Here is a 25,508-nt window from a genome sequence, read left to right as displayed (position 1 = left end):
AGAAGGATACAAAAATGGCCCAAAGCTCAGGAACAGATTCTCAACAATAGGAGCCAACAGGGAACAGCAAACCCAAACCACAGTGAGACACGGCTTTATCCCCACTAGGATGGCTAGCATTGAAGAGGAGACAGAGACTCGGAACCTTTGTGTGCTACTGACAGGAATGGACAAGATGCAGCTGCTGTGGACAACAGTTAGCTTCTGGAAAGGTCGGGTGTGGCTCCCCAGTGCCTCTCCCAGGAATCTACCCCCGGGAAATGGAAACACCTTTCCACACAAACACTGGAAAGTTCATAGCAACATCATCCACAGCAGCCACCGGGTAGGAACCACCCAGATGTCTGTCCACAGAGGAATGGATGAGGAAATGCTCTTTATCCACAAGAGATATTCCTCAGCAAGAAATGCAAGAAACATGCTGTCCATGGGTGAACCTCAAAAGTATGGTGCTAAATGAAAGAAGTCGATCACAAAAGACCACAAGTCACATGATCTCCATTGTATGGAATGTCCAGAATGGGCAAATCCATGGAGACAGAACGTCGATCCCTGTGGTTGCCAGGGCATGGAGGGAGCAGGAATTGGCCCGTGACAGCTGAAGGGTGCAGGGTTTCTTTGGGGGATGTACAAATATTTCGATATTGAGGGCAATGCTGGCGCCTGCAAAACTTGGCAAATCTACAAAGACCAGGGTTTGTGACTTTAAATGGGTGACTTGCCCGAGGTGTGGAGTATACCACAGTAAAGCTACTAACGCCAATCACAACCAAACGGATGGGGGGGCCTTTCAAGTGAAGAAAATCACAAAATCTGGGGAAATCAGGCCAGGGACACCAAGGCACCGTGGGAAGTGACCAGGAAGTGTCGGTCATTCTGGAGAGGAAATGGCGGCTTTTCACAGGTCCCCTTCCTCCCTCAACAGTGGCACAGGATGCTCAGAGAAGCAGTAGAATGACACTCCGGACCCGTTCCCTTCTTACCTCCTTGAACCCTAGCACAGTACAGAACTACCCTGGTTTTACAGAAGTAGGTACAAAGACTTACGGTTAGTCTGGTCAAGAACTCCCGGCTAGAAGCTTGGCAGGTGGGGGTTTAGCTCAGTCAGAATTGGCATCTGCTTGTGGCATTGGCGTTGAAGACACCGGTGCTCACTGTGGGCTTCTAGGCGGCCTCTGCCTCCAATCTCCGCTCTTCTATGCAATAGTTTCACTCTTCGGTTGACCACCTGCAAAATGGGATTTTGTTTCCAACGTGCACATTCCACCATTGACCCTGCAGGGCTTAGAAAACCTGTTTCTCCATCTTCCAAAGGGAGGCAAGGATCCCTAATCTATCCCCCGTTCTCAGGGCTGTCTTAGGAGTCAACAGTAAAATAAAATACGAAAGGGACACAAAACCACATACCCTGCTTAGCGCTCCGCATAGATCAGGTCCCGAGCAAACCCCCGCGGATGTTGGGAACCTGCGTCCCCTGCCGACTGGACCGCCGCATTGCGGCCTCCAGGAGCCGCTCCAGATCCTGCGCCTGCGCAGAATGCAAGCGCACAGGCCCTCCTCTTAGGGGTGTGACCTCCTCGGGCAGGTCCATCTTTGGCCACGATACTTACGGGTGGGCGGGTCGAGAATGAGGCCAAGTAACTTTGTTCCACACCGTGCTGAAGATGGCTGTGCCCACGGCCGCTGCGTGAGAGTTGTGGGAAGACGCCATCCGGTGGTGCTGGAATCAAAACAGCGGGACTTGGGCCTTGTCGCGACTGATTGTGAAGATCCTCCCGAATGGGGTGAGGAAAGAGCCAGGTTTGGGGACTCTGAAAATGGGGCCTGCTGGGAGCTGCGGGGAAGAGTTGGCTGGAGAAAATTGAGCGGCTTCCGCTCTCTGGTGGGGCTTTGGGCGGATCCGAAACCCTAAAGGGGCAGAATCCTGGGTTTATCCCCACTTGACTGCTGGGAAAGAGAAATAGCGGCTGCCCAAGTTTTCCCAGCCGTTCGTGGGTACCTGACTCCAAATCCGACAACCCTCTTTTTAGGGAAATGCCAACCTCTGCCTCGTGCCGCTCCCCAGTCTCTCTCGATTGATCATGTTTTCTTGGTGATCAGTGTCTGAACCATCACGGTACTTGTATTGCCCTCCCACTTAGGAGTCTGTTGGGGAGGCTTGTGGGGAGTATGGCTCTGAGGACCTGTGTTCCAATCCCCACCCTCATCCATCCCCCTTGGGACAGGTAGGAATATCGCCAAGGACTTTAAACCATTTATCCCAGCTGCACTTTACTGTCTCCCTAGAGCCTAGCACAGAACCCAGCACTTGGTAGTCGTCTGATGAAACTGCCTGATCAGTGAGTGAACAAATGTATGAATGGATGTGGCAATGTCTTTCTGGATGCAATGGACTGAAGTGGTCATCTTTCCTCTTTCACTGTAGTTCTAGAATAGAGAGCACCCACACCACTTGCATGGCCAGGAATCGAATGGCTCCAGTACAAAGAGAGCCATTTGGATGGTGTGAGAATGTCTTTTGAACTCTTGCCTCTGTTCTGGGGAATCTCCCTGGAAAGAGAATTCCAGGAGCCATTTTGCTTTTATTAGGGATTTTTAGGTTTTTGTTTTCCTCTTTGTCAAGTAAGAGGGACTTATGCCATGTGATTTAAAAAAAATTAAAACAGGAGAGTTGTATATAGAATGAGAAGTAAAGTCTTACTCCAACTCTCTGGGAGTACCCATCTTCAAATGGTTTGTTTTTAAAAGGCCTCTCCATAGGCTTCTCTGTGGACCCAGGTACTTTGCTCATTCCTGTGGTTTATCCCAGGGACTAACTCCTGACTCCCTCTACTATGAAAGAGGAGGACCTTAGATAATCTATTTTTTCACTCCAACTTCTAAGTATTTTTGTTTTTAACTATTCTGCTATTTACCCTATGTAGAATACTTTTAAGATATTTATTATTGATCCATCCATCAACTTTGAACAGCATCTCCTGATGTCACTTAGTTGGATGAGAATTTCAGCATGGCTACCTTTCTTTTCTCTCTTAGTTTCATTTTGCCCCTCAGTGTGGCGTCTTCTTTCTGTTGTTCATCTTGCCTGATGAATGAAAGAATTAGTAACAAAAACAGTAACAGTAGTAGTTAGTCCTTGGAGAGTTTACTATGTGCTGGGCACTGTTCCAGATGTGTTAGGTACAGTAACTCATTTAATCCTCACATAAGCCTGCAAGTCAGGGTCTTCTCTTATATCCATTTTAAAAGTGAAGAAACCAAGGTATATCAAGGCAAAGTTATTGACCTGAAGTCACACACAGGTGATAATTCATACAACAAGGACTGAATTGAGGAGTGTGGTTCTAGAACTGCAATTCTGACCAGTACCCCTTTGTCTCTCTTGGCATAATTGCATGCACTTAATTATTTTCCAACAGATGAACATTTAGTAATGAGTGCTTCTGGTGTTGCTGACAGTGTAGACAGAAGTGGACAAGACTTGGTCCCTGCTTTTATGGAGTTTGCAGGGTAGCAGATGAAACAGACACCAGATCAAAATGCAAGGACTGAAGTATGAGCCGGGTGCTGTGGGAGCCCAGCGGGGTTTGGTTACTGATCCACGTACGGGATCTTGGAGAGGTTTCCTGTGGGAACAGGGAGGAGCTGGCAGTCCCTGCGTCAGAATGATGGGGTCAGAGTTCAGTGAGGCTCCCTGTGCAATGGGGGCATGAGTTCACTTATACATCTGAGCCGACACAGCCCTGGATTCTGTAGACCTTGGGCAGGTCATTTATCCTCCGAGTATTCCATTTTCTCCCTCTAAAATGTGTATAAAAACTCCTAACTTGGTGAGTGTGGCATTTGGGTGAGATCAGAGTTACTATGAAGCTGCCTCTGAAAATTTCTTCCTCCTGGGCCGCCAGTGCCTATAGTTTTCTGTGTTTTCAAGCTGGTTTGGTTGTCTGTGGCTCCCAGGTGCCTCTTAGTACCACTACTACCCACATAGTTCTCTGCTGAGTTGTGAGGGTGTTCCTGTGGTCATGAGGATGCTGGAAGCCAGGAGCCAGTTCTGCCTGGAATGGGGGTTGCTTGACAAGATTGTAACAACGTCAGCCTGTCAGATTTCCATGACTGCCGGAGCAGCTTGCCACACCTCAGAGGTTCCACAGTGCATATATATTCCTACAGTCTTGGAGGTCAGACATCATAAATCAAGGTGTTGGTGGGGTTGCCGTGCTTCTGGATGCTGTAGGACAGAATCTGTTCCTTCGCTTTTTCAGCTTCAAGAGCCTGCCTGCCTCCCTGGACTCCAAGCCACACCCTTGAACTTCTGTCTTCAAGTGTAGCACAGCATCTTCCAGTTTCTTTCCCTCTGTTTCCGTCTTTACACCTCCTTCTCTGACTCTGACCCCCTGTCGACTTCTTGTCAGGACCCTCGTGATTACTTTGGACCTGGATAATGCAGGATCATCTCCCCATCTCAGGACTCCTAATCAAATCATATCTGCAAAATCTGGTGTGCCGTGTGTGGTGTGTGACCAGTGTTCCGTAAGTTCCTAAAAGAGGGGAACAAAGGAAGAACTGAGAGGATGGGGGTGCGCGCAATAAAAGGGCTGAAAAGAACCAGGTGTCGTGTCTCTCTGCGGGCAGGGAGCGCGACAAATGGCGCCGAAACCCGGGAGCCAAAGAGCAATAATTTTTCACAGACAAGGGTAAGTTAAGTGGTAAGTAATAAAGTAATAAAATAATAAAGCAATAAAGTAATAAAGTATGTAAGGCTAGAAAGCCCGGTAACAGAGAAATATTAATAGGCTTTAAGCCCGGTCGCAGAGAAATATTAATAGGCTTTAAGCCCGGTCGCAGAGAAATATTAATAGGCTTTAAGCCCGGTCGCAGAGAAATATTAATAGGCTTTAAGCCCGGTCGCAGAGAAATATTAATAGGCTTTAAGCCCGGTCGCAGAGAAATATTAATAGGCTTTAAGCCCGGTCGCAGAGAAATATTAATAGGCTTTAAGCCCGTCGCAGAGAAATATTAATAGGCTTTAAGCCCGGTCGCAGAGAAATATTAATAGGCTTTAAGCCCGGTCGCAGAGAAATATTAATAGGCTTTAAGCCCGGTCGCAGAGAAATATTAATAGGCTTTAAGCCCGGTCGCAGAGAAATATTAATAGGCTTTAAGCCCGGTCGCAGAGAAATATTAATAGGCTTTAAGCCCGGTCGCAGAGAAATATTAATAGGCTTTAAGCCCGGTCGCAGAGAAATATTAATAGGCTTTAAGCCCGGTCGCAGAGAAATATTAATAGGCTTTAAGCCCGGTCGCAGAGAAATATTAATAGGCTTTAAGCCCGGTCGCAGAGAAATATTAATAGGCTTTAAGCCCGGTCGCAGAGAAATATTAATAGGCTTTAAGCCCGGTCGCAGAGAAATATTAATAGGCTTTAAGCCCGGTCGCAGAGAATATTAATAGGCTTTAAGCCCGGTCGCAGAGAAATATTAATAGGCTTTAAGCCCGGTCGCAGAGAAATATTAATAGGCTTTAAGCCCGGTCGCAGAGAAATATTAATAGGCTTTAAGCCCGGTCGCAGAGAAATATTAATAGGCTTTAAGCCCGGTAGCAGAGAAAAGATTAATAGGCTTTAAGCCCGGTAACAGTTCACAGAAGGCAGGTTCGTTGCCCGGTAAAATTAGTCTCAATTTATGAAGTGGTACCAAACTGTGTGTGTGGTGTGTTATTTTTGTGTTTGTTGTGTGGCTTGTTTGTGTGCTTGGAGCTCTTAGTGCTGTAAGATTTAATCATAGGAACAGAACTGTCTGGGACTGGAATGTAGCAGCCTCTTAGGGAGTTGTTGGGGAATCACGGACATTGACACCGGTGAAGACTCGAGACCTGTGGGCAATAGTTATAAAACACTCTTTTGTGGAACCTCTGACTGAGGGCAGTCAGGTTTTGGAGAAAATATAAGAGAAAAGGTCTAAAACATCAAAAGGGGCGTCAATAAGATCAGGGACAAACTAAAATAAAATAAAAGTGGGTGTAAGGAACAACTTGTTAGAAAGAGGGAAATCAGTTTAGGGGAGGGTCCCCCTAGGCAGAGAGCTCAGCAGCTCCATTCCTTGAAAGTAGTAAAAAATAATGTTTTGTGGTTTTCTGCATTCAAACCTAACCTGATTTCTCAACCAGGAAAAAAAGGGTTAAAAAGTCCTAGGTGATCCTCCCTCCCCCTGCCACATTGGAATGTAAAGTCTCAAGGAGAAAAGGGGGGTAACCTAAAGATAAGAAGAAAAAAAAAAAAAAAAAGTGTCCATTTTAAACTCCTGGGCCGCTGCACAAAACTAACTTATTCTTCAGGATTCTTGTTTTGTTTTTTCTTTAATGCTGTATTTTTGAGCTCATAATTTTGATCCTGCATACCTAGGTTAATGATTTTTTTTTCTTTTTGATCAGTTCTATTTTTTATTCAACTGAAGTTTTTTAAACAGCTGTTTCATTACAATGAACATTTACCTATAAAGTTACAAGGCCTTTAATTTTGTGTTATATGTTATGTTGTGCTGTCTAATGTCATGTTTTGTCTGCGTCAAAACTGAGAGCTCTTAATATTAAAATTTAAAATAGATCCAAATACTTTTATTCACGTGATTTAAAAGGGTTCAATTTAAATTGGGTAAACTAATAAAAGTAAAATATTTTTAAAAATAACTTGCAAGTTTCCAGGTGGTCAAACTAATGAAATGTTAATGTTAAACAATGTCTAATATCAATTGCTTCTAGGACTTTTCTTCAGCAGGAAAGAGGCAACGGATCCTGTTCAGGACACTTGTCTGATATCTTGGTTTTTATAAAATAAATAAATTGGAGTTAACATGTATGGGATTACTCAAATGTGTTTGTAGAGACGTCTGGTTAATTTACAAAGTTAAAATGCTAATTGTTAAATAACATCAAGTACTCTTAACTCCTCAAATTCCATGGGGTATCATACTTAAACATTATTGGTGTTTTCATAGGTTGGTAAATAAAAGGGTTTAAACTTGCTTTGTGTCATCACTAAACTAAAAACAAGGTTACTAAGAGTTATATCCTAACAAGTGGAATTCTATATATAAAGGGTCCCAAAGGTTTCAACTGTGTTTCAATTAAGAGTACTATAAACAACAAAATATTTAATCTTATTAAAATAGGGTGATTTATCTAAATTCAGAAATTTCATAGAGTTGTTTCAGAATGTGAACAAAAAGGGGTCAACAAATAGGGAAGAGAAAATAAAAGGTTCTGGGTTTAAAAATGTATTTAATAAAAAGGAAAAGAAAATGTTTCTGGATAAAAAAGTCTGTGTGTAACAAAGGGCAAGTTTCAACAAGTCTGTGTGTAACTAAGTTGGTTGTATGTATGTAAATCAGCTAAAGCTATTTAAGGTTTTTCCTAAGGTAAAATACTAATGTTCTGATATAAGCCAAAGTTTAATCTATATGGTAAAATGACATGGTAAAATGACAAAGATTTCTTAGAAACACCAATTCATTCTTAACTTTGTGTCTCTTAAGTTTTATTCTTTAGAACAATTGTCTTAAAAATAGGGGTTTATACAATTATGGTTAAACAACTGTTAAAGATTGTACTACATTATAAAGTCTAAATTTTTCTTTAAAAACTAAAATTGGTAAGAACCAATTCCTCACTAAAATTAAAACAACTCTAACCACAGATGTACCTTATAACCCACAAAAACAAGGTATTGTTGAACATACACATCTCACCCTCAAAAATGTTCTTTATAAACAAAAAGGGGAATAGAGGAGACCTTCAGGTCCCCTAAAGATAAACTTTCTCTTTGTCTCTTTGTTTGGGGTTTTTTTTTTAACTCTGGGTAATAAGGGTAACTCGGTGCTTTACTGGAGCTGCGGCTCAGTTTGTGTGTTTCCAGGGAATAAACTAACTTACTACCTCTTTTTAGTCTCTTAGGAGGAACAGTTCAACTATGTAACAAAACAACTGCTTCTCTCAATTGTACTTCAGATTTGTGCTATCCCTCAATGTTAAAATGCTTCTAGGTTCCTGCTGGCAGACTTATGTGTGTTCCTACCAGTCCCAGTCTCTGTTACAGATGCAAAATTGCCAGTGTTACTATCAAGAAACAGGAGAGAATTTGACATCACAGCGGCTATGGTCACTGCAATAGTGGTTTCTGCAACAGCAGCACTAGCAACTGCCATACCTACAGCAATAGCAGTCAATCACTTGGCCGAAAATACAGCTGCAGCCTTACAGACTAAAGAGACCCTAAACCAACATCTAACAGCAGGCATACTCCTTATGAACCAGCGAGTGGACTTACTTCAAGAACAAATGGACATTTTACAGGAACTGTTAAACGTGGGATGTATTTATCATCTGGCGGGACTGTGCGTTACACCTGTAGCTTACCATAACTTCAGCTATGCAGCAAATTTGTCTAGAATCTTGTCTGTTCAGCTACGTTCCAACTGGTCTTATGAATTTGATAATCTTACTGCTATTCTTAGATCTCAAATTGTTAGCCTCAATGCTACTAGAGTTAATGTAGCCCCTATGTCCGAAGTGCTAAGTTGGCTTTCCTCTTCTTTCAGTTTTGTAAAACAATGGGCAGGTATGGGAGCCTTTTGTATGTTCATGGTTATTACTGTTATCTTCCTCACACGCCTTATCATGCGCATGCGCTGAGATCAAGTTAGAGATCGTATCATCTTCCATCAGGCCATAGCTGCCCTAGAGGCCGGCAGTTCCCCACAAGTATGGCTCACGAGGCTGGATCGCTAGCCAGACGGGTAGGAAGGAGGTGACCACTGTACCGACCTAAGACAGGAGCTGTAGCATGCTCTGCAGTTATCCGATGACGGGTAAGGACGGTGGTTGACCACTCCGCCTAAGACAGGCACGGTCCTGAGCTTTCCTTTTCTTTTTAAAAGAGAAAAGGGGGAACTGTCGGGGTTTCGGCCGGACCCCTGGCCCTAGGTGTGGCAAGGCTAAGATGGCGCCTGGCAGTGAGCCAGAGCAGTTAACTTTTGCACAGCTTAGGGTGTGGCCGCCTTGGGAGACGGCGGCATCCTCCACCACAGTTGGCACACAGAGCTTGCATGCCCACTCTCTCATTTCTTCTGACCAGCCTCTTTAAGTGTCTCCTAAGCAGTGCCATAATGGTGATTTTGTACTTGATCTTGACCTCGTAGCAGCCCCATAGTGTATGATGACATCACGTGGCCCTTGGGATTCTCATTTCTTCACTAGTGATGTGAGTAGAGGGCACGTAGCCAGTAGGTGTTAGAGTCAGAGCTGGCCTGACTAGCAAAGCGCATGCCGTCACCTCCTTGTCTCTGGACACCCCTAGAGAATCCTGGAGCCCCGGGTTTCTCGCCATTTGTCCCTTCACTGTAAGGCCTCACCAGCTCCTCCCCACCTTCTATCCTGGATGAAGGAAGAGCGATCCAGACAGCTGCTTGCCGCCTTTGGCACGCTGACCGACTGCAGCTTCAAGTTCACCAAAGACAGCAAGTTCCGCAAGTTTGGCTTCATGGGCTTCAAGTCTGAGGAAGAGGCTCAGACCTCACTGAGCCATTTCAACAAGAGCTTTATTGACTTGTCCTGGATAACAGTGAGTGGCCGGGAGGCTCACCCTACCTGCCTGTCCAGAGTGGCACCCACCATCCACCTTTTGCCCAGCACGGGGTCCCAGGGCTGTCCTCCTCAGGCTGTGAGGCCTTCGACTGGCTTACCAGGTCCCTCTCTTCTGCGTTCGTAAGAATCTCCTGAGAAGGAGTCAAACTGTGGCTGGCCTGACCTTAATTTTGACTCAGTGCAGGCTGTCAGGTGTGAGAACAGGCACGTCTGAAGCCTGGGGTGGCACCTGTGCTGCCCACTTAGAGTGCACTTGAGAGCCACAGGTGGGTATCATCCTGCCTGTCAGCGCACTCTTGGGAGAGCCGTGCCCTGGTCCCTGTCCTCACGAGCCTGCTGCCTCTGCACAGGCAGAGTGCTGACAGACACAGGCTGTTGTGGTCAGGGTGGTCAGTGAATCAGAGACCCTGGGAAGAGAGAGAAGGACCCACCCTGGCCAGGGAGGGGTCGGGAAGTTTCCTGGAGAAGTAGGTCCCACTCAGGTCACCCAGGTGTGTTCACTGACATGATAAAATGTCCCCAGTGTTTTGCTGAGAAAGAGAAAACAGTGATGGGCAGGAGATCCCATCGAGGCAGTCGCATCCCACGGTCTGGTGTGGGGTGGGCACAGGTTTTACCTAGAGGCTGATGGTGCCTCTCTGATGACAGCAGTCGGAGTCATTTCCCTCTAACCTTCACAGAGACTTTCTGGTATTTGGATTTTGCACCACAGACTTGCCATTATTATAGGAGCAACTGCTTTGAACGTCCTCACAGCAGGATGGACCCAGATGGCAGGCTTTTTCTTTGGGGGAGGGGTTGGTGACCAGGGCAACCTTAACTGCCTGGGAATTGTCACCCTGGGCTCCCAGCAGAACCAGCTCTCTCCACGGTCACCTTGAGTGTAGGCAGCCTTGGGTCTGGAGAGGTCCATGGGCTCAGCTCCCTTCCATGCCCTGCGCCCACCTCGGGCTCCCTGTTACCTATGCTTGTTCTCCAAGGCCAGTGGCACTTGGCTCGCACTCACTAGTGACCCCGCAGCCATCGCTTATCCCTGCCCCTGCCCAGCTGTGCACGTGGCCTGCATCTTATGTCATCCTCTAAGCCATCCTTTGACATGGATGGTTAAAAACTCAGGCTTCTGGGTCCCCAGGCACCTGAGATCTCTGTCACCTATGACCTGGTCACCCAGCCATGCTCCCTCACATCTCTGTGCTCCCGGTCTCTGGTTTGGGGACTGGGGAGAGTCGCAGCTCTGCTGCCCACTGTCAGGGGCTCAGCTGGTCAGTCCTTGCAGGGCACTCGAGGGCACCTGTGTGCAGGACGCCTCAGTAAATGTTAGCCAGTGTAGTGATGTCACGGGACCAGCCAAGGCTGGGGCAGTAGTCCTTCACTCAGCTCAGCAAGTCAGTGGCAGCTGCCTCTGTGAAGCCCAGGTCCCCAGGTGCTGAAGGGCACCAGTAGGGCTGCTGGCTGTTCCAAAGGGTGTGAAAATGGCCCTGTTCTCCTGCAGATGGAGTTCTGCAAGTCTTTTGGGGACGCGACGAAGCCCTGAGCCTGGAGCAGACGTGCCCGGAGACCGAGGCAGCCCGAGCAGCCTGTGCGAGGCCTGTCTCCCCAGAAATTAAGAAAGTACACAGGCGGCCCCGAGGGAGCTGAGCCTCACACTTGGGCAGCTTCTGGGAGGACTGCAGGCACTGCGGGGTCACCTCCTGCTTTCTGTGTCACCCTCATCATCTGTGCCTTCTGCTTTTAGGATGACAAGAAAAGAAAGGTCCCAAGTGAGCTGGAGAAGGTGAGTGTTCCATTGACAGAGAGGTTGGTGGCAGCAGGTCTGAGGGTGAAGGCTGGTCCAGGAAGCAGAGTGCCACACTCTCCACTGTCCCTATCCCTGTGGACTCCTGGTCACCTCATCCTGCAGAGTCCACTCTGCCTCCTTGCTGACCTGCAGACCTTCGGTGCCAACTAGAGGCGGGGGGTGCCTGTCCTGCTGAGAGCTAGGATGGCTGGGCCACACCTGAGCCACCTCCACCTCTTCTCCCCCCATGTCCCTGCCACCCTGGTTCAGGTGCCACCAGCTGAAGGAAGATAGCGAGTTCCAGGAGTTTCTGTCAGTTCACCAGAAGCGGACCCAGGTGGCCACATGGGCAAACAATGCCCTGGACACAGAGCCCTGATAGGGAAGAGCAAGCCGACCAGTGACTCCCTGAACTTCGACTCTGATTCTGGGCAGGAGAGCGAGGAGGAGGCGGCCAAGGAGCCAGCAGGTGAGGCCTGGGCCTCTGCACCTGTGTGCCTGTGTCCTTACCAGCCTGCCTGCTCTGCGTGTACTCACCATGCCTGCTCATAGGCACAGGCCAGCCTGACGTGGCTCTTGAGCTCTCTTAGTTGGCAAGTCTGCTGCGACTGTTCTGGTCACTTGCTCAGTCAGTGATCAACAGGATTGACTGAGCACATGCTGTGTGCTAGGCACTGAGGCCATGGCAGTGAGCAGGAGGCAGAGGAGCCCCTCCCCCATGGAGCCATCAGCTGTCCTCCTCGTGAGAGGGGAGAAGTAATAGCAGATAAGCACCCCTGGATCACATCATTGGTGACAGAGAGGACAGGAGGGCTTGGGAGGTAGCTGTTGGGAAGACCTTGCTGGGGGCGAGCCTTTGTCCCCACAGGTCAGTGTGGGGCAGCTAATGGTAGCAAGTGACCAGTTGCAGTACAGGTTGGTAGCTTTGGTTGGGGGTCTGAGTCAGGGCTGGTTTAAAGATGAAGATGGAATGCAGTGTGAGCTGTAGGTCTGGCAGAGTTTCTGTGCTGAGCTAGAATCTGAAGGACTCATAGGACTTGGGGGGACACAGTAGCAGGGGGTGAGAAGGGGTTGCAGCATCTCAGGGCTCAGGAGAGGGGAGCAGGGGCTGCAGGGGCGGATGTGGCCCTGAGTGGGCTGAGGAGAGCAGGGAGGGAGGAGCCAAAGTTGCTGGGTTCGCAGGCCTGGGAGGGGAGGCGGGTTCCCTCCTCAGCCTCCAGGTTTCCCTGCCAGGTGTGAGAGGCTAAAACATAGTCCCAGCAGCCCGCAAGCATGGAGGACACCCTGCACACTCCTCAGCCTCCATGGCTCCCCATCCATAGCTCCTCAGTGGCTGACGTCTTACCAAGTGTTCCTCATATATTATACAGCATGTCCAGTGTCAGGTAGCAGGATGGGGACGTCCAGAGTGCAGCACACAGCAGGTTGACAGTGACATGCTGGAGGTGCTTTGGCACCGTCCTGCTGTTCAGATGGATGAGAGCTGCCCCTGCCCAGGATGGAACAGGCAGCCCTCTGTGGTGACAGACGCCATAGTGCGTTCCTCTGTAATAAGGTATTGATCATACCTATGCCTTCTCTAACACGTTATGTAACCTGGATGTAACCCAGCTAGGAGGGTCAGCAGTGACTGCAGAGGGCCGTCCAGGAGAGAACCAGGCTGTGGTGGAAGCCGTGGTGCCCTGGGTGTGTGGCACGATCATACAGAGCTGCAGAGCTCCGCCCTCTCGTTGCCCTTCACAGGGTTTCCTGGGGCCACTGGACACACGGACCCTAGTCATGGTGGGTGTGGCACCTCGGCTGCCCTCTGGGTTTTCAGCCCTGTGTTGCCCAGGTCTCTGGTTGCCCAGGAAGGTGACCCTCCTCCACTCCAGCTCTCTCAGCAGAGCAAGGCCTTGAGCCAAATATGGCTGCACAGAAGGAACTCTCCGAAATGGAGTACCTGAAGTCCAAGATGGTCTCCCCCGAGTTATCCTCAGAGGAGGAGAGTGAGGATGAAGCAGTGAACTGTGATGAAGGGAGTGAGGCAGAGGAGTTCTCCGCCACTGAGACCCAGCAGGCGCGAGCGAGCACAGGGGCCCTGCCTGGGAATAGGAGGTCACAGGAGCCCAGAGCCTAGGTGCATGCCTCTGGGGGACAGGGAGGGGTTCTGTGCATGTCTGCATGTCCCTGTGGCTCCATTGCTGGGGTGCCACATGGAGGAAAGACTGACCCCTCTGAGCTCACTGCCTGCCACACCTGGAGGTGCTGCCTGCCACCTGTCATGGCTCTGGGAGGAGTGAGGGGGGTGGCCATGTTGCACGTGGTGTTCAATAACAAGGTGAATGGACATGAACAGGCCATGGTTGATAGGTGAGATTAGTCAAGCCCCGCCTACATGCCCGGTGATGCACCTGCTATCACGGGATGTCATCACCATCTCTAGGGCTGGTCTTCTTCCATTTCATAGGTGAGGAAACTGAGGCCTGGAGAAGGGAAGTGACAGGCTCCCATGATGGGGTCAGGTCCCAGCTCAGGTCTTCCAGGCTTTGAAATTGAGAGTATAGAGGTGACATGACCCTTGAGGACGGCCACCTTGTCCCCCAACAAGGAGTCCTCTGCTCCAGACACAGGGCACTTGGATATGTGTGTGTCCCCATTCTTGAATTGGAAGCAACCAGCCTTTCACTTCCCAATGAGAGGAAGGGGCTCCCTCTGCCTCCTCTTCTCTTTCCTCTTCCTCCTCCCTCCTTCCTAGTTACCGTGCCCTGCAGGGAGTCTGAGAGTTCAAGGCCCAGTCTCAGCTCTGACCCTTGGGGGCTGCTGGGCCTGGGGGGATGCTTCAGCCCACAGGCCTCTCTGATCCTCATCTGCAGAGGACATCCTGGCAGTGACCGTCCTTCCAGCCATCTCCTGAACCCCTGTGCTCAGGGTGGCCCTGGGGGTCACCATGTCCAGCAGGGTTGGGGCAGCAACACTCCCAGCACATCAACATTTCTGTGGTGGGAATAGAAATGACCTTGTTCTGCACCTGTTGGCTCACGGCAGGCTCTGCTGGGGAGTGAGTGCTAGCTGGGCAAGTTTTAGCACCAAAGGATCTACCAAAAACTTAGGTTGTGCAGAGCTATCTGGAGTCCAGAATTACAGGAAAAGGTGCTGAATTCAGAATCCGTGTGGAATTAGAGGCTCAGTAGGAGGCTGGCCTCTGCATGATGGGTGCAACGTGCAACATGGAGCCACCTGAGATCAGCGGCAGCAGGGTGCGTGCCTCGGCTCCTCCCTCTGCCCTGTCCCTCTGCTGGCCAGGGGCCTGCTCGCCTGCCCATGGTGTGCTGACCTAGCTTCAGCTCTCACTTCAGAGGCAAATGGGGACCCTGCATCCACTGCCTCCTCACTGGCCAGACTCTGAGTCTCTGGCAGGCACAGGCAGCAGCACTTCCTGCCACCCTGGCTGCAGCTGTTCCTGGAGCTGTGATGTCCCAGTCTGTCCCCTGCTCCTGCCCCCTCAGGGAACCCACTCCGGCCTTTTCTCTTTGTTCTCAGACAGAGAAACCAGTGAATGAGAAGGAGCCCACCACCTCCACACACCGTGAAGCTGTGAGGAGCCCCGTTCAGTGTCACAGAGGTATGTGCTCTGAGGACAGGGCAAGGAGGGGGCCACTCAGAGAGCTGAAGGAATCACAGACCAAAAAGGTTGACTGATGGCATCTCGGGCATCACCAAGGAGGAACTGCAGTGTCCACCTCGAGGAGGAGGAGGCGTGTTCTGCTCCCTCATCTACAGCAGGGTGGGTGGGCAGCCGGGGCAGAGGGCGGGCCTGTGGTCAGACGGTCCCTGGGGAGAGTCCATCCCCACTTTGCAGCGGGTGGCCACTGTAGGCGCGTGTGAGTGTGGAGGTGTTGCTGTCTTCAGAAACAGGCCACAGGCCGGCTGGCACCATTGCTGCAGCTGACTGACCCTAGAGCTGCCTTAGCAGAGGACCCTGTTCTCACGCCTTCCTCCCGACAGTTGTTCCCCATATGAGATCCTAGAAAACGGCCAAATAAAAAGAATGAAAATCACCTATAACCGGGATGGCCGTGTGAGTGACAGTTAGTGGGCGTAGCCAGAGGGGGTGCCAGGATGCAGGTGTGATCGCTGCAGGTCTGACGACTGGAGGTGATCTGCAGGTGCCCACCGTCCTCCGCACACTGGACTGCCCCGCCCCAATTCTGGGTCCCACCCAGTGACAACCCCTGACATTTGGGACGAACCTTCTTAAGTGTCCTTTTCTTTGTGCACTGACGCTGACCTCTGCTGTTGGTTCTCTTTTTCCGTATCCCTCTGGTAGGACTGGCTTGTGACACCACCATTTTCCTTCTTGCATGTTCTTCCATGCTTGGGGACACTTTGATACACTTCTGGTCTCCTAAATGGGGACATGGGAGTTAAAATTTTTTCCTATTAGAAATACTGAAGCGGTTCCTTGCAATCAAGGTCAGTTGGGTTTTGTTGTTTTTTAAATTTGGTACCCAGGATCGAACCTCAGGGTATGTAACCACTGAGCCACATCCCCAGCCCTTTTTATGTTTTATTTTGAGACAGGGTATCATTCAGTTGCTCCAGGTCTTACTAAGTTGCTGAGGCTGGCTTTGAACTCATGATCCTCCTGCCTCAGCCTGCCAAGCTGCTGGAAAGAGTGGCATGCACCATGCCCATCCTAGTTAACTTTTTTTTAGGGAAAAAAGATGAACCCCCGCCTTACTCCTCATAATGAGAAAAGTTTCAGATACATCAAGGATTTGAGCTAAACAAATTTCTTTCTAAGCAATTTGCAAACTTTGATGGAAAAACAAAAAATGGACATGTTGACTGCCTACCAGCCAGAAACCCTGTAATGCCACAGCTGCCACAGGTTCAGAAGGTGGACCGCAGAATCTGTAGCCTGAACAGTAGGCAAGAGGCGCCAATTTCTCTAATTTACAGAGATTCTTATGAAGGATATATGACCCGCCCAACAGAAAAATAGAGAAAGGACAAGAGGTTTTTGAAGGAAAAGAATTCAGGTGGCCTGTATAGATGCTTGAATTTGTTCGTAATTATTAAAAACAAAATCAAAACTGCAAGTTTATGTTTTTCATTTGCCAAAGTGGCATACATTTTTCACATTTGGCAATAAACATTTTCATGTCTTTTGAAGGACAACATAGAAGTGTCAGGCAGAATTAGGAACATCCAGGCCTTTGCTGAGCTGGTGCTGAGCTTCTCCCCACAGGTGGATCCCCCGAGCACACCAGAGTCTGAACTCAAGAAAGTTCTTTGCAACCTTCCTTTTATTATTTAAACTTAATGTATTGATTTGTAGTCATTAATAAGAACAGAAAAGCAAAGCTCCATTTCTAGGGAAGGTGTGTATCCATGATTCTCAGAAGGGAATGATCCACTCCCATGGAACAGATGGTGATGGCCAGAGGAACTCTTGGTTGTCACCTCTGAAGGGGCTGCTGCTGGCATCTAGTGAGCAGAGACCCAGCGTGCTGCCAGATGCCCTGCCGCACACAGGACAGCCCCCACAACAAAGAATCATCAAGCCCAAAATGTCACCAGTGCCTGGGTTAACTCACAGGGCACATTAAAATGGGGGGAACATGAGGTGTCACATGAAGAACGCAGTGACAGGGGACCCCAGGGTGCTGTGGCAAGTGGAAAAAGCCAGGTGTGGAACAGCAGGTGGATTCATCCCCGGAGACACCTGATCACATGTGGTGCAGGTGCTGGCTGTTTCACCAGGCACCGGGAATGAGGCCAGGCTTCTGGAGAGAATCTGATAATCAGGAAATTGGCAGCAGCAGTGTGAAAACCCTACTTTGCAGGACTTCTTCCATTTGTTTGGAATGCTTTTTAGTTTCGTCTGGTGGCTGGCATCACAGGCTACTCAGGGCAGGGGCCTCTGAGCACCCAGTGCCCAGATTAAAACTGGTTTCACTGCTTTTATTTTGCAGAAGGAGCCAGGAAGGGAGAGCTGGCCCTTGGAATTAGGAGTCGGTTTTGTTTTCTGATTTGCATTTTTCAGCATTTGCCATAATTTCACACCCTACCTGTTCACATATTTTTTGAAATACGTGTTTAAGTCACACACATATCCAGAGAAGGGAATGGTTAAGAACGCGGGGGTCTCCTTACAATGTGAAGTATCATGGACAGATATCTATGCTATAAAGTGAAGTGAGAAAAGCTAGATTTGACCCCAAGTATAAAAGAAAAAAAAAAAAAAACAAGCTCAAAAAAGGTCAGATATGATGCCTTAAAATAGCAGTGATGATGTTACTATTCTATAGTTGTTTTGCATTTCTTCCCTGATCTCCATTTTCCAATTCTTCTATTTTATGACAGAGGAAAGACAAGCATAACTGAAAGCAGAACTGTAATCACCCTGTTTTGTTTTCTGATTCAGTGCTTTGCCCCTCCTCTCTTTATTGGGCCGCACTTTTCTTGTTGCACTGATCAGGGGCCAAACTTCTCCTTGCAGAAGAATGTCATGGAATTCCTGGTGCCCCTGAAGCCAGTGGCCATTTGGATAGTGAGGAACTCGCATGGGAACAAGACGGGTGAGGTCTGGGAGCTGGGCTGAGACAGGGGAGGCCGACACGGGATGGGGCATGTCTCTTCTCCTGGTGGCGGTCCTCATTCTACCCTGGTCAGGACACGGCTCTGACGGCCTCCTTCCTACCTCTGGCAGCCTGGTGGACAGTGTCAGAGTCTTCACCTGTCTCTCCTTGCCCAGCCTCCATCTTCTGGCAGGTTCCCCCATCTGTTTAGATAGAGGTCAGCAGTTGTGGGTTTGCTGGGCTGAGTTCATGCTAGTGGAAGATTGCAGGGTAGACAGGGCACTGCTCTAAGGCTTCACAGGTACGGGCCCCATGAGGCTGTGGAGGCCTTCCGTGATCAGGAAAAACCCCCCACCTGTCGCGGCCTCTGTTGCTCCCCAGAAGTGGTGCTGGCAGGTGGCGCTTTACTCTGAGCATGTGTGTTGCTGCCCCCGGGTGTCTGCTCTGGGCAGTGAGCCTCTGCCCCTGGCCTTGGAGCCCTGGATCTGGCTGCCCAGAGGCAGGGGGCATGGCTGGGGGGAAGTTGGCGCTGGGAGGGTGGTCACAGAGTCCAGCCCTCCAGTGCTAGGCCAGGTCACGGGGCCTTCGTGAGCATTTCTCCTTTGCAGAACCTGGTCAGGGAAAGGCTGAGGCCGAGAGGGAGGCAGAAAGGCCCTTGTTTTTGACTCCTGATATCTGGCACCTTCGCCTGCCACACCAGGCTGGTGCAGAGGGCTCCTCAAAAGGGAGTTTGGCCTGGTGGGGAGGGAGGCAGGTGTGCTTTGGAGGCTTCCTGCCTCTGCCCCGACCTGGGTGCAGTGTCCCCAGTGACTCCCTGTGTCTGCAGGGCCTGCAGTTACCTTTGTCCTGGTCCCCCTCAGGGTACGTCTTTGTGGATTTCAGCAGGGAAGAGGAAGTGAAGAAAGTCCTGAAGTACGACAGGGCGTACGTGGGTAACAAGTCCCCAGGAGTCTGTGGCTGGGTCCAATCGCTGTCCCTGGCAGAGAGGGTGGAGGACCATGTCCCAGCTTGGGGAAGATGCCCTTGCTTCACACCCACCAAACCTGCCCAGTGGTCAGAGCCTGCTCCTCACTCCAGGAGGCCCAGTAGCCGCCCCGCCAGAGACCTGCCTCCTCCAACCCCAGCCCTCGCCACTGCCCTGACTGCCCCATACTGCCCAGGGCCATGTGCTCACTCACGGGCTCCTGTGCTGTCTGCCTTTCTGCAGCCCCTCTGATGCTGTACCCTCAGCCCACAGCATCGAGTGGGAGGAAAATCTTGGCACAGAGGTACATGAAGGAGCCCATGAGGGAACGAGGAGCCCAAGGGGTCCTGCCAGCACCTCCTTAAGCATGCAGGGTGGTTTTTGCAACCTACTCAGGAGCAGGTGATTGTTCAGGATCGGGCTCCCACGTGAGACCTTTCCCAAGGCAGAGCCACCAGCAGTGCCAGAGTGGGCTCAGAGTTCAGATGACCTGTCACTTGACCTGGGATAGTGGGATCAGGCTTTGAGGACTGAGGCCATGCTGGCAGGCTGGGCAAGGTCTCAGGGGCTCAGGCTGCTGGCCCGCTACAGAACCTGCTGCCAGGCCCATCGCCTTTCCCAGCTGGAGCATCTGGCAGCCTGCAGCCAGGGCCTGGGTCCCCTGCCAGGTGTGTCAAGTCCCAGGCTCCCTGGAGCCCTGACTCTCTCCTCCTGCAGGTGGATGCTACATCAAGGTGTTCAGGGAGAAGCACGTGCCCACAGCCAAGGGGCCCCTGCAGAACAGTGTGCAGCCCTGACAAGGCCGGACGCTGGGGAAGGAGGAGGAAGAGAAGTACCTGGCTGACTCCGGGAGGCTCTTTGTGCACAACCTGCTCTACACCAGCACCGAGGAGGACCTGGAGGGGCTCTTCTCTCCCTATGGTAGGGCTCCACTCCTGTCCATGCATGTAGGCCCCTGCTGTGCCGAGCTCCTACTTGACTGGGTTGGCCCCGTCTGCCTCCCACTCACTCTTGACCTTGGGCAGTGGCTATAGCTGGTCTCCTCATCTGAAAACAGGTCTCTCTGTCCCCACTGCAGATCCAGTGGCATATTTTGGTTTCTGAACTTGAACTTGGATTACTTTTTTTTTTTTTAATGGTGCTGGGGATTGAACCCAGGGTCACTCTGCCACCAAGTTACATCCCCAGTTTTTAAAATTTTTTAATTCGAGACTGTCTTGGTAAGTCCACGAGGCTGGTCTTGATCCTCCTGCCTCAGCCTCCCAAGTAGCTGGGATCAAAGGCATAGCCAGCATGCCCAGCTGAATTTGATTCATTAGCTCTCACCATCCAAATTCAGAGTGGGAGTGACGGACGGAGGCATTTTCCTGAGATTCTTTGGCTTCTGGTGTTGGAATTCAGCAGCCGCCTAGCCCTCCCCACCCACCATGCTCCTGCCTGGGAATGCTTTTCTTTCTCAAGTCTTCGAAAGCAAACCAAGCTTCCAAGAAGAGGCAACAGCCAGGGCCATCTTTGGTTTTGCTGCTGTTACTTCTTGGACTGGGAACTTGCAGGCCTGTAGTTAAACTTGGTCACAGGGGCCGTTTGTCAAGGGGAGGAAGGTGGGCTCACAGTGCAGGTGAATCTGTGCTATGGAGATGTTACAAGTGCCCTTGTCTCCTGGAAGGCTGGCCTGGGTGTGGAGGATCAGCGAGGCTGTGTGAGTGTGGCTCGGACCAAGGACAGCACAGAGGTCCCAAGTGGAACCTGCTTGCAGGCCAGGTGATGGGACCTGAAGATCTATCCACACTGTCCTGCTCCCCAGGTCCTCCCATGGGCTGGTGCCCTGGTCACATGGCAGTACTGGGTGGATGGGAGGGGGCTTGACCATAGACTGCAAGTATCCATTTGGGATGTGGCTACAATTGTTGTTCGAGTGGAACCACTGCAGACAGTGTCCTCTGAGAGGGATGACGTCACGAACACTTATGTGGCACTAACCGCAGCACGCCCTGGGTAGTGACTGCACAATGACTCTTGGACCCTCGAGGCCACTGTGTGTGGGGCGACTGTTGTGCCATTCACAGGCAAGAGGAGGAGGCCTTTGTGGGCGAGGCCACTGCCCAGGACAGGCTGTGTGCAGTAGGCCGTGGAACCAGGTGCAGCCTGGCACATTCCTCCTTGCTTCTCTTAGGGTGGGTGTGAGGGGACTTGGAAATGACACCTTTGACCTGGAGGTGGGCCTTGTGGCTGGCAGTCACCGTCCTTCCCTTGGACTGAGTGGATGTGGCTGGTGCACAGCAGCTGTTCTGTGTTAGTGTGGCCGATGCTTAGTGCCCGGCACTTTCCCCCAAGCTTGGGCCCAACTCCAACCCAAGCACCTGACGCTCTCCTGTCCCACAGGTCAGAGCTCCACTACCCCATCAACAGCCTGACCAAGAAACCCAAGGGCTTTGCTTTCATCACCTTCATGTTCCCCGAGCACGCAGTGAAGGCCTACGCGGCAGTGGATGGGCAAATGTTCCAGGTGAGGTTGCTCACGGGCCTGCCAGGGTAACCGAGCCTGGTGACAGAGGAGGGATGGACCTGTGGAATGCAGGGAACTCTGCTCTTCAGGGTCACCTTGCAATGTGCCAAGGTCACCTCCCCTCCAGTGCACCTTCATTCACAGCATATGGACATTGTGGGCTCCAGGCAAGACCTGGCCCACCCATAGCTGCTCACATTCTCCCTGTGCAGGGCCTGGGGGTGCAGTGTGAGGGGCCGTGGAGTGTCACAGAGGTGCACCTTCCCCTTGGCATGGCCGTGTCTGGGACCCCTACCAGCTGGACTGAGAGTAACAGTGTGTCTGCTCTGGCTGCCGTCCCTGTCCTCCGGCAGGTCCGGCCCTGGGTCCAACTTGTTTAGGACAGGAGGCACCACTAGATAGGAGGCCCCACTGGAGGGCGGGGCTGGAGGCTGGGAGGGCAGCTTGCCCACTTCCTCCCCTGTCCCTGCAGGGCAGGATGCTGCACATGTTGCTGTCCACCATCAGGACAGAAGCCAGTGAGGATGCGGACACCCCGGGCTCGTCCTATAAGAAGAAGAAGGCGTCCAAGGACAAAGCCAGTAGCTCCAGGTCCTCACCAGCCCCGCTGAGGATCTGCCACCCTCTCTGCCTTTCCCGGCCACCTGGTCCCTTTTGCTCTACAGCTTGAGGTTCATCCTCACCTCTGAGCCTGCTTCTCCACTGCAGATGGGGAGAGCGGTGCTGAGCTCACTTACGCTCTGAGGTATCGCATCCACTACGGGTGGATGGTTGCCACCTGCTGGGCCCTGGTACAGGCCGGCTGCTGCACTGCCAGAGGTTGGATCTGTCAGCCCTGCTGCCTGTGGATGGGGAGCCCACCCAGGACAGGTGAGCTTGTGCGAGGGCTAGGAAGGCAGGGAGGCTTACGATAGGCTATGTGTCTGCGAGAGCGCACCCATGGGTCCCAGCATAGCCTGTCCTGCTCTGCACCTGCCTGCAGCTCCCACAACCAGAACACACTGTTCATGGGGCCCTATGCCGTGGATGATGCCATCGTACAGAAGAACAGTGCCACCAAGAGCCAAGTGTTGGACCATATGAGTGGCCCGTGACTTAAGAGCTTCATGTCCGCAGACCCTCTTGGCAAATCTGTCCAGGGCTGGACCCCTGTGGAGTTCTTTCTGGGCAAAACCAGGAGCACATTTCAGCCACGTGGTGAGGGACATCCCTTGATTCTGCCCATTGGCTGCTTTCTCTGTGGTCCTCTGCCCTTCCTCAAGACACTCGAAGCCAGTCTGTCTGTGGAGGTGGATGGCAAGCCCATGTGTAACTGAATGGCCTGGTGGCCACGTTTTTAAAAGAAACAGGAAAATTAATTCTAACAGACACCATCTTCAGCTAACGCATCTGAGGGATCATCGCTTCGCTGCACCCAGTGTAGTCACAGGGTGTTTCTCCTTCCTCGTTCCCACCCACACCACTGGATGTGGTGTTTGAACAAGCCACGCCTCAGGTGCCCAATGGCTCATGGCTGCCATGCTGGGCAGTGCAGCTTGGCCTGAGTTGGAAGGAGGGACAAGGGACAGTTGCAGTGGTTCTGGTGCCATGAGTGCCCAGAGCACCAAGGCTTGGCAGTGCCAGGACAGGGTCCTGCCTTCTAGAGCCTTCTGGTGCCTTCTGGAGCCTCCTAGTGGAGACAGGTGGAGAGAGGAGAGACTGGGTTGGTTGGGGAGGTGACAGAGCAAGGACTCTGTGTCAGAGCTTGGAGTGAGGTGTCTGGGTCAGTGTCAGCCATGCAGAAGCCCCCAGGGGCTGCAAGAGGAGCCACAGTCCTGCCCACTGCACAGAAGGGAAGAACCGGAGCGGGTGCAGGGACAAGTGGCTGGAGAGGGCGCCAGAGGAGGTCAGGCGGGTTTGGCTGGGTGAGGGGCACCGCTGAACCCACTTCCACTGGGTCTGCTCAGCTGCTGGCTGGAGAGAGCAGATGGGGTCCACCTGATGGCCATGGTCCTCCTTTTCTCCCTCTCTCAGGAGACCAAGGACAGCGTGGCTGTCCGTGTGGCCCTTGGGGAGACCCAGCTGGTCCAAGAAGTGTGGCGCTTCCTCCTCCACAATGGGGTCAACCTGGACTCCTTCAGCCAGGTGGGTCCCCACTGCCTTCCCCGCAGACTCTGATGACCCCAACTGGTGGCTGCTGCAGAGCTGGGGACGGGGCTCCAGGGAGGCTGGGGGTGTGTCAACAGGCCCTGTGGTAACTGCAACCAAAACCTGAGGGCTCAATGCTCCGCTGCCCCTTGCAAGGACAGGCTGCACCTGGTGCTTCTTCCTCCACGCCTGTGGCAGCAGGTGGCCTGCAGTTCCACACTGAGATGCCAGTCTGATCAGTGGAACAGTGGCTGGGGCACCTAGGAGGTCCAGCAGGCTGGTCATTCACTATCAGGGTCTGCATGACACAGTGGGGGTCTGGGGGCTGACCACTCAGCAGAGCTGCCCGACTGTGGAGCCAGCAGGTGTCCTGCTGGAGAGGGTGGCGCCTCCTGGATCTGCTTCCCAGGCGCCTGGCCCCTGGGGCCCCATACAGTTCTGGTGTCAGACTGGACCCCTGCTGCTGTTCTCATGAGTCCTGTGTGCTCCACAGGCTACAGCAGAGTGAAACAAGACCTTGATTCTGGCCAAGAACCTCCCTGCAGGCACCTGGCTGCTGAGTTGCGGGAGACCTTCGGCCACTTTGGGAGCCTGAGCCGAGTGCTGTTGCCCAAGGGTGGCGTCACTGCCATAATAGTGGAGTTCCTGGAGCCCTTGGAGGCACGCAGGGCCTTCTGACACCTGGCCTACTCCAAGGTAGGGCTGCCCCAGTGTGGTTAGGGGAGAGGGACCTGGCATGTTGGGAGGGCCCTCAGTCTGAGCTCTGCCCTCCTGCAGAGCAGCTGCAGAAAGCGCCCCACCCCCGCTTTCCCTGGCTTCCTTTCCTGCCTCAACTTGAGCCTTCACTGTCTGCTTCTCTTCTGTCCTGTACCCGTGATAAGCTGAGTTCCCTAAACAGGGCTGTTTAAGAATATCTATAGCCACAGCATGTTGTCTTAGACCAACAGAAAGTCACCTGTGGCAGAGCTGGCAGGCAGGTGTCAAAGACCAGGGTGTGGCCAGTGCCTCCAAGAGCTCAGGGAAGGACCTGTCCTTGTCTCTGCCACTACTGGGCTCCTGGTGTCCTTTGGCTCCCTGAAACACTACCATTCCACTCCCATCTGTGCCCCATCTTTGGACCTTCTTGGTCCCACATCTTCTCTTGGGTTTACAGCCTACCCAGATAACACAGGACATCCCACCTCGGGATCTTGGTGACAGTTTCATGGGACATCTTAGATTCTGGGGTGGAGGCATAGCCGTCTCTTGGGGAGCCACCATTTAACCCACCATGAGTACTTTGTCGGGCGCCTTCATGCTTTGCAGACCACGGTCCCCCAGTGATCCTCAGGGCAGGCATTGCAGGTGCAGAGGTCAATTCTCCACAGCTGCTGCCCCCCATGGTCATCCCCAGCTAGGGCCCTGCCCACTGTACTGCCAGGCAGTCAGTGAGCTCCTGACCCACAAGACAGGTGCCTGTGCCAGCACCACAGACACCCTTCTTCCTTCCTCCTGCTGCTGTGGGAAGGAATCATCACCAGGTGAAGGGTGGCAAAGGGCCCACCCAGGCAAGGCCACATCCCTCTTTTGCACATAGGGAAACTGAGGCCCAGTGACCCAGAGTCACCCAGCTCAGAAGTGGCACAGCTAACTCTCTGCTCCCCAGTCTGGCTCCCGAGCACGAGTTTTCATTTTTCTTTTTTTTTTTTTTTTTTTTTTTTTTACTGGGGATTGAATCCAGGGACATTTAATCACTGAGCCACATCCCCAGCCCTTTTTTATATTTTATCAGTGACAGGGTCTCACTGAGCTGCTTAGGGCCTCCCTGAGTTGCTGAGGCTGGCTTTCAACTTGTGATCCTCCTGCCTCAGTCTCCAGAGCTGCTGGGATTACACCTGACTGCTTATGTTTTTTTTTTTTTTTTTCTGATTGTGATTAACTTGTGAACCTCGC

General features: G+C 51.6%; 1 pseudogene; it reads left to right on the top strand.

The window, feature by feature from the left end:
- The first annotated feature begins 1,454 nt into the window (after positions 1-1,454).
- LOC124973755 (probable RNA-binding protein 19) overlaps positions 1,455-25,508 on the top strand; it is a 554,767-nt pseudogene continuing 530,713 nt past the window's right edge.

Source organism: Sciurus carolinensis, unplaced genomic scaffold (assembly GCF_902686445.1).
Source record: "Sciurus carolinensis unplaced genomic scaffold, mSciCar1.2, whole genome shotgun sequence".
Taxonomy (NCBI): Eukaryota; Metazoa; Chordata; class Mammalia; order Rodentia; family Sciuridae; genus Sciurus; species Sciurus carolinensis.
The sequence above is the reverse complement of the archived record's forward strand: the minus strand, read 5'-3'. Positions and strand labels throughout refer to the sequence as shown.